This window comes from Vicia villosa, unplaced genomic scaffold (assembly GCF_029867415.1).
Source record: "Vicia villosa cultivar HV-30 ecotype Madison, WI unplaced genomic scaffold, Vvil1.0 ctg.003406F_1_1, whole genome shotgun sequence".
NCBI lineage: Eukaryota > Viridiplantae > Streptophyta > Magnoliopsida > Fabales > Fabaceae > Vicia > Vicia villosa.
The window spans coordinates 169,536-178,648 of NW_026706198.1; the positions used below are offsets into that span (position 1 = coordinate 169,536).

Genomic DNA, 9,113 nt, shown 5'->3' on the forward strand with positions numbered 1-9,113 from the left:
ACTTCTCCTACCCCCATATCAATATTTCTACCGCTACGAGTTAAAATGGACTTACAATGCTCTCGAGGATTTTCTTGTGTAGTAGCCGGAAAAGGACCTTTATTTTGATCGGCAAATTATTTTGACAATTTCCCGACTTGAGTTTCAAGATTCTTTATGGCCGCATCCGTACTCTTTTGGCTTGCAATTTACAATTGCATGAATTGGCTAAGAGTGTCTTCTATTGAAAGCTTTGTTTGTTGAGGTTGTTGATTGTAACCACCTTGATAAGGATTTTGACGATTCGATGGACCCGCATCCGGCCTCCATCCTTGTTGATAACCTTGATTACCTCTTTGTTGGTAACCTTGGTTGTTGTTGTAAGGTTGTTGTTGTCGCCCACCATATCCTTGTTTAGGATTTGAAACATAATTCACTTCTTCGGCGGGTTGAGGACAATAACCAATTTGATGATCACCCCTACACAATTCACAACACAACACTTGTTGATTTTTAGTAGGGGTCCCATGTATCTCTTTGATTTGTTGAGGGAGTTTCGACATTTGTTGAGTAAGCAATTCTACTTGTTGAGTCAATAACTTGTTTTGAGAAAGTATTGCATCAATCGTATTCAACTCAAGAACTCCCGGCTTTCTTTGCGATGTACTACGGTTGTTTTTCCCTTGATGATCATTCAAAGCCATTCTATCGATGATAGCAATTGCTTCTTCAGCAGTTTTTGACATCAAAGACCCAGCCGCGGTAGCATCTAAAAGTGTTTTCGGTTGTGGTTGAAGTTCATTTCTAAAGATGTGGATTTGAGTCAATTCATCAAATCCATGCCCCTTGCATTTTCGAACCATAGACTTGAACCTCTCCCACGCTTCATTGAGAGCTTCATTCGGACCATGTGAGAACACAGCAATGGAAGTTTTCGCTTCTATGAACCTATTATGCGGGAAGAACCGATCAAGAAATTTCTCCTCTAACTCATTCCAATTAGTCATGACATTGTTTGGTTGATCAAAATACCATTCCTTAGCTTTTCCTATCAAGGAATGAGGAAATAGTCTCCTGAACACCTGTTCTTCTTCGGCCTCCGGAGCACCAATGGTTCTGGCTATCTCATAGAACTTTGTTAGATGAGTAAAAGGATCCTCGTGATCTGATCCCGTGAAAGGATTTTAATATAATAATTGAAGTAGCCCCGTTTTCATCTCGGAGTTCCTCCCATTATTTTTATCACGAGCAAATTGTGCATTCAAACGAGGGCTATTAACACAAGGCCCTCGAGGTGGAACATTAGGTTCCGCGGCTGCCATCTCTCCTTCAACTAAGTTTTCAACCGGAGTTGAAGAAGAAGAAGCTTCTTGTTGTTGTCTTCTTTCCCTAGCTATTTGTCTCCGTCTATGAGTTTTGCTATTCTCTCTACACGCAGTCCTTTCAATCTCAGGATCAAAAAGGAGTTGATCTGCAGGTACACGTCCTCGCATAAACTGTAATCTGAAAAACTAACCAAGCAAATTAACAAACAAAAGGAATAAAAACTTAGAAATAAGAGATTAATTATAAGACTCAATACAAAACAACTATTGCAATGCTTGCAATATCTAAACAACAATCCCCGACAACGGCGCCATTTTGTTGAAAGAGTATATTGGAGTACTTTTCGCTTATATCGTATCCATAGAGATTATTGCAATATCACCGCTGTTCTATAGCTTATTTTGTCTTGAGTTAAGGTTACTTTGGTTTTGGGTTTGCAAAAGATCATTCAACAATTTAGTAGCAAAGATTAAATTAATGAAAGTTATAAGTTTAAGAAAATGTATCAAGATTCGATTTCACCGACCTAACTTTGTATGTCAACCTATAAATATATATATATATATATGAACTCGTAACGATAAATATAATTATGTATCGACGTCTATACCGTCCGTGTCCGCAACGATATAGCTAAATTTACCGTATTGTTTAACCGCCGATTTCTCCACCGTTTAAACAATACAAATAACGTTTTTAAAACCGATACAACGTAAATATCAAACATTAAATCCATGTCTGCAACTTATAGTTTGATAGATGATAAAGTTAGGTCAAGATACAAACATTGATGTCTCAAACATTTATACCATAGAAAAGCTTTAATAAACAAACTAAACCATCTATATTGATCATCACTTGTTCATACATAATATATTCACAAGAAAAACATACAAAAGTAAAGGAGGATTACATCTTGTCTTGATACAAAAGAGATTTAGCTAACCATAGAAATGGTAGCTTGCTCAAAAAGGTAAGGATGAAGAACAACAAGCATCTACGGCGATTAATCGACGATCAAAGCTTCGATTCTTCAAGTCTCAGTTTGCTACAATAGACAATGGTTCTTTGAGCTCTCTAAAAGATCAAGAAGAACTAAAATATCTGATTTGCTCCTTATATAGTAATTCTGTTTTTTGTCCAGGGCGCGTCGCGCCCTCCAGCGCGCATCGCGCCATGTCACTTGTAGATCAAACCGCCCAAGCGCGCCATGCGCGCTTTTCTCTGTTGGAAGCTTCAACAAAATATCTGGCACAGGGCGCGACGCGTGCTTTGCTCTGTCCACCAGTCTTCAATTATGGCCAAAACAAGCTCAAAACTTCCCAAAATTTGCTAAGACCTACAAAATCATAACTAAAACACATATTAATATAAAGTAAAAGCTTAAAATTATAAACTACAAATAATTATCTAAAATTACAGGGAATTATACGAATACTCAATAAAAACGGTCGAAAGGTGCCACAAATTATACTAGATTTTAACACAATTTGGCACCTAACAAATTTGCAGGAAAAAATACAAAAACTAATTTTTCACCTGTTTCAATATGCTTATAACCTATAGCTGTAAATGTTTCCGTTGCTTTAACAATCTCTTTTTGGAAATCCTGAATCAGATAATAGTTTTGAGCATGTCAATATACTAGTAGCCTATAGCAAGCTAATGATTAACTAATAGTTTTCAGTAGTAGTTTCTATAATTTGTGGGCATTACAGTGTTGTTACATAATGGCTCTTCTATTGAGAGTCATTGGTAGGAACCTGTCTTCCTATTTAGAGTCATTGGAAAGAATTCTCAAAACAAAACATTTGAATAAATAGAAGAATAATTCCATCTAGAATAAATATTGATCAACAAAATTGAGAAAATATGAATTCTTTGCAAATGATATGTTACTCTTAGAGTAAAAGAAACTAATTCAACATATTTACTGATTCTATATTCTAACACGAATTGCGTTTAACAGATGAAATGGTGAAAGAGAAACAACTTTACCGAGATATTAAAAATTTGATAACATGTAACGACTTTGAAATGTAATCGGGAGAAGTTGGCCATCCTGAAAATCCGCAGAGACAGGTTCCTAACCAAATGTCTCTGCAGAGTGTTAGACTTCTTATCCAATAGGGTATAAGATGAAAGGACAAAATTGATTATATCAGTTTTGGGAAAATTACTGCCAAGGCTGTTACTTTTTGGGATAGTGGGTGCTAGTTAAAGGGTGTTACTGCTAAGAGCAGTAATTAATTATGTAATTATTTATGTCTATTCAGTTTTAGGTGGTGTGTATAAAAGGGAGACACTGAACAAAGGGGGTTTATCAGGAAGTTATTGAGTGGATATTAGGAGGGAGAGACCAAGCTCTCGAATTCTTGGAAGGGAGAGAACCAAGACTCTCGAATTTCTTGGAAAACTCATTGTAATTACTATTAAATTTTATCGTTTAGTATCAGTTTCTATCACAGAAACAGTGCATCCTGTAAGAAATAGGCCTTGTGCGGTACTGAATTGAAATTCAGATTGCGATACTCTCCACAAAATCTTAATGTAAAACCTGAATGCTATAACTCACATATGAATCTCATCCTTACTTGTCAATCCAATCCTTGAATAGCAACATCATGTAAAGAGGAACGTTGACTGCAGCAATAACGGTCAACATTCGCAGCATGCGTAGTAATCTTTGGATTATAATTGTTGTCCTTGATTTTCCTGTTCTGGGAGGTATTCTTGCTAGAGGATCAGGCCCGGTGCTTGAAGCCATATCCATATTCATCGACAAGTCTCCTTCTTGACCAGTATTTTTTTTCAAGCAGTTGGCCGCATTAGAACATTACCCCTGCCAGCCGATAAAAAACACAGGGAGATGCATTAGTTTTATTTCTCCAATATTTAACAGAGTTGTTGCCTATTTAGATAACCAATTTACTATATAAGTGCTTATGTATAAGCTATTTTTAACCAATGATGACATGTGATAAGTTTACCTTTCTCATAAGCTTCTTTCATTAGAATTTGAAGTGGATGTCTTCAAAGGTTTCTTTCATTAGAATTACACGAAATGAGAATTCATTTTTTCAAATTATTACCGGTGTCGTCGTGCCAGTATCAGTGTCGTGTTCGAGGGGTCTGTGTTTCATAGGATTTGACTAATAATAAAATTAAAAGGAACTATCACATATACACACCTATATAAAAATGTTAGCATGTTAAACAATTACTAGACCATAGAAACTAAAATATTACTTAAGCCCTATGCCCACATAATGGGCCTTAAGCCGTCATACAGGTTTTCCAAAGAAAGCCGGGTGGAGACACATCCAAATAGTTAATTGCAACTAGGAAGGAAGTTTGACCTTAAACACAGCCAAATACAAGAACCATTTTGGTTCTAGAATTGGAAACGACCAAACACTGTTAAAGCCTTCTTATTTATAACTATTTGACATTAAATTATTATTTTGGTAAACACAGTTGAATTTGCGTGTCATAAGTCAAAGTGTTAACACAAAATAGAAGGTCAAAATAAATAAATAAAACATACTTAACTAGCATTAGTATTAAACAATTAATTGAACCACCTATACCCCCAATACAGTGATCAACCATCCTTATCAGAAAAGAGTTTACATGCAAAGACCGATGAAAACAGAGAAGATCCGTTCCAAAATTATATTTACTCATAAGTCTCCCATCCAACGAAAGTGTGAGTATAATTAGCTTGTGAGGAACACTTAGATTTTCAAATTGCGGGGAACACTAAGATGTACTTTTAATCTGAAAAAACAAAATACTATAGGATTTAATCTAGATCTACAATCGGTGTATAGTTTCTTACATTATCATCCAATCATGCATTAATAAACACTAACCGAAAGAGATTAAAAACTGAACCCAATACTAGGAAGTAAAACTTTTTAATGATGCTCTCAGGATCATGACCCTTGGCAGCAATAAACATTCCACCAACATGAACCAACATAAGACAATACTCAGCCCGAAAACAAATAAGAAGCAAACACCAAATCAGCAAACAAACAAATTAACGACTGTTAACATCACAATAAAGTATTAAATTATCATGAATTCCATAATAGTACCTAATATTCTCGTCTCTGCAACTGCCTTGGCTACTGCTATGTCAAATTTATCTCTAAAGCAAAGATCCTACCCCAAACCCGAGAAGAACTTCACCTCGAATCTTATTGTGCTTCCAATGCCTTATTACACTGTTAAATTAATTTACTAATTTATTTGGGTTTGGAAAGAAACTTTCTAAAGTTAAGCAATCTCAGTAACAACTTAAAATTTTTAAAAAGAATGAAACTTGCTAAATAATATAGACTATTAATAAGATGGTGATACACTGATGTCTCACCAACTATCCATGTTCCAATATCTCTGGTATGCAGCCATCCCTCTTCATCAATGACTTCTCTCTTGGTCAATTAATGAAAAATTAGGAACAGTCACTTAATAGTTTCTACAATTGTGGCATTTCAACAAACACCTTGTTTACGAGTTATACTCAAAATTAACCTAATAAACTCATTGTGGCATTTCAACAAACACCTCGTTTACAAAAATAAGCTAAGATTATAATCAATCTAACTTAAAATCAGTTATCGAGTGTTCAGATTGTTGCAAAGAAGACTAGTCGTGGTGGAATGGGTGATGGCTTTCTCAACTCCAAACGTGACCGATGCTCTAGCGATTCCGCAACTCTAAATTGTCAGAAACAAACAACGCAGGGTTAAAATGGAGTGAAGTAGGGGAGAAGAATAAATATTTACACTTTAATCTGAGTAACAAAACACGCAATAGAAAGTGAAACAACCCTAGAATTGTGATGCTCGAAATGGATGTGACATCGTCGACAATAAGGAATCCCGACGTTGTAGAAGCGCTTGTCGGTGATGATACACGAAGATGAGGAGCATTCCACAGAGAGGAATCGCGATGGTGGATAGAAAAAGATTTAGCACGACAGTGAGAAGAGAGGAATAAAGTTTCAAAATGAAACACGATTAGTTTAAATCGATTTTACATTTCTTAAATTTCTGCAGAAAAATTTTTGACAAGAAAATGAAAAATAAAAATGAAAAATGAAAATCCGAGAGAGAATCAAATTTCTGCAAATTGTAAAGAGAGAGAATCAAATTTTTCCACGAGAGAAAATCAAATTTGATTACTCAGATTTGGTATATTGTACAGAGAGAATCAAATTTTTCCACGAGAGAAAATCAAATTTGATTACTCAGATTTCATGTCTCTCTTTCTGAGTAAATTGTACAGAGAGAAAATCGATATAAATCTGAGTAACATTTGCAGAATTTATATTAACCACGTACAATCAAAATAAAAAATGAAAAATCTCTCCACACTTTACTTCTCTGGTCCTGTTAGCTTAACTATTTAGTTAGTAAGGGTACTTTAGTATTTTGTAGTACTGTATTGTTTGTACCTTAAACTTGTTCACTAAGTTTAGTTTGTTAGGGCTTAGGTGGCAAATTTTCTTTTGTATAAATAGTCTTGTAGTAACTATCATTTATTAACAACGCAAGTAGAATATACAATATTATTCTCTCTCATTAATCTTTGTGCCGTTATTCTCTTTGTCATCATCTTTATTCTTTGTGCACCAACAATTGGTATCTAGAGCTCTGGTTCCAAACACAGGAAAACACGAGTGAACGTGAGTTTGTCTAACTGTGTGATTGATTTTGTTTCTGGGAAACAAAGTTGTGTTAAATCACATTTTTCTTGATTGTTTGTGGGTTAGGAAACACTGTGTGAGTGTGAGTGAAATCTAATTTTTTTGCACAAATTTAAAGATGAGTGGAAGCAACTTGAATACCAAACTTCCAGTTCTTGAAGGCAAAAACTGGAATAGATGAATGATTCAAATGCGTGTATTATTCCGGTTGCAGCGGATGCAACGGAAGAACAAAGAGAAGCGCAGAGAGAGACGAAGAAGAGAGATCAAAAGACGTTGTTCTTCATCCATCAGTGTGTGGATGTGAATGTGTTTGAGAAGATTGCTGATTTTATGACGTCAAAGGAGGCGTGGGATATACTGGTCAGGTGTTACGGTGGTGACGTATCAGTGAAGAAGGTGAAGCTTCAATCCCTGAGAAAGCAATATGAGAATCTCAACATGAAGAACAATGAGAAAGTTTCTGAGTATATCTCTAGAGTGATTTTGATCACTAATGAGATGAAGGCTTGTGGAGAAACTCTTTCTGAACAAGTAATCATAGAGAAGATATTAAGGTCACTTACTCCTCAATTTGATTATATTATTGTATCTATTGAACATTCTAAAGATCTGGAAACCATGAGAATAGAAGAGTTGCAAAGCAGTTTAGAAGCACAAGAGTTGCGTCTGACTAAGAGAACTTCTGAGAGAGAAGATGAGCAAGCTCTGAAGGCTTCTTTTGTTAAGAAGGACCAGAAGCATAGACGTGGTGATAGATTCCAGAAGGAAGCCTCAACTTCTGATGAGAAGAGATATCAGAAGGGAAAGGATAAGAAGAAAGTTCAATGTTACTGTTTCAAACAGTTTGGCCATTTTGCTAGAGACTGTTTGGAAAACAAAGGAAGGAAATCAGAAGAAGCAAATATAGCTAGAGGTGATTCAGAGGATGAACCTGTGCTATTAATGGCTTCAGAGTCTGACGGAAGATGTTTGTCAGAGTGGTGGTATATGGACACTGGGTGTTCAAATCACTTGACTGGAAACAAACAATGGTTGATAGATTTTGACTCTGAAAGGAGGACAAAGATCAGATGTGCTGATGACAAGTACCTTTATGCAGAAGGAATGGGAAATGTCAAAGTCAGAGTGAAGAATGGGAAGAATGTTCTGATCAAAGATGTTTAGCATGTTCCTGGAATCAAAAGCAATCTGATGAGTTTGGGTCAGCTCATTGAAAAAGGATTCTCAGTTGATATGAAGAACAACCTCTTGAAGTTGTATGATTCCAATCAGAAGTTGATTATGCAATCTGAACAGGGAAGCAACAGAACATTCAAGGTGAATGTAGAAACAGCTGAAACAGAGTGTCTGAGTGCAGAAGGCTCAGAAGGTGATAGTAAGGTGTGGCATAAGAGGTTGGGGCACTTGAACTATAGAAGTCTGGGGTATCTAAGTTCTAAGAAGCTTGTAAATGGCATTCCAAAGATTGTGAATCCTGAGAAGTCATGTGAGGTATGCATGAAAGGCAAACAACCCAGACTGCCATTTGTATCAGAAGTTGCTCCAAGAGCAAAGCATGCTCTGGGAGTAGTGCAATCTGATGTGTGTGGACCATTTCTAGAACCTTCACTTGGAGGAAATAGGTATTTTGTGTCTTTTGTGGATGATTTCACAAGAATGACGTGGGTAACACTTATCAAGTTTAAAATTGAGGTGTTCACAGAATTCTAGAAGTTCAAGGTGAAGGCTAAGAAGCAGAGTGGTCAGAAGATATGCTCCTTATACTCCTCAACACAATGGTCTGGATGACCGTAAAAACCGTACTTTGCTTGATATGACGAGAAGTATGCTAAAAGAGAAGAAACTTTCTCACAATCTCTGGGGAGAAGCTGTTGCTACTGCACCGTATGTGCTCAACAGGTGTCCAACGAAGAGGCTGAAGGAAATTGTTTCTTTAGAGAAGTGGACTAAAGAGAAGCAAAGTGTTAGTCATCTGAAGGTTTTTGGTTCTGTGTGTTACAAACATGTTCCAAAAGCTAGAAGGAAGAACCTGGATGATAGGAGCAAAGTGATGTTACTGGTGGGGTACCACAGTACAGGTGCATAC

At 36.3% G+C, this 9,113-nt stretch overlaps 1 long non-coding RNA gene across 2 annotated transcripts; it reads right to left on the reverse strand.

Moving 5' to 3' along the window:
* Window positions 1–2,150: 2,150 nt before the first annotated feature.
* Window positions 2,151–6,589, reverse strand: LOC131640936 (uncharacterized). 2 transcript variants are annotated; one of them, XR_009295383.1, is made up of 5 exons: window positions 6,146–6,589; window positions 4,296–6,032; window positions 3,900–4,147; window positions 2,845–2,914; window positions 2,151–2,644 (listed from the first exon to the last, which is right to left on the reverse strand). It is a non-coding gene; the product is annotated as an uncharacterized LOC131640936 (long non-coding RNA). The 2 variants fall into 2 exon arrangements; XR_009295384.1 differs by lacking the exon at window positions 2,845–2,914.
* Window positions 6,590–9,113: the final 2,524 nt, after the last annotated feature.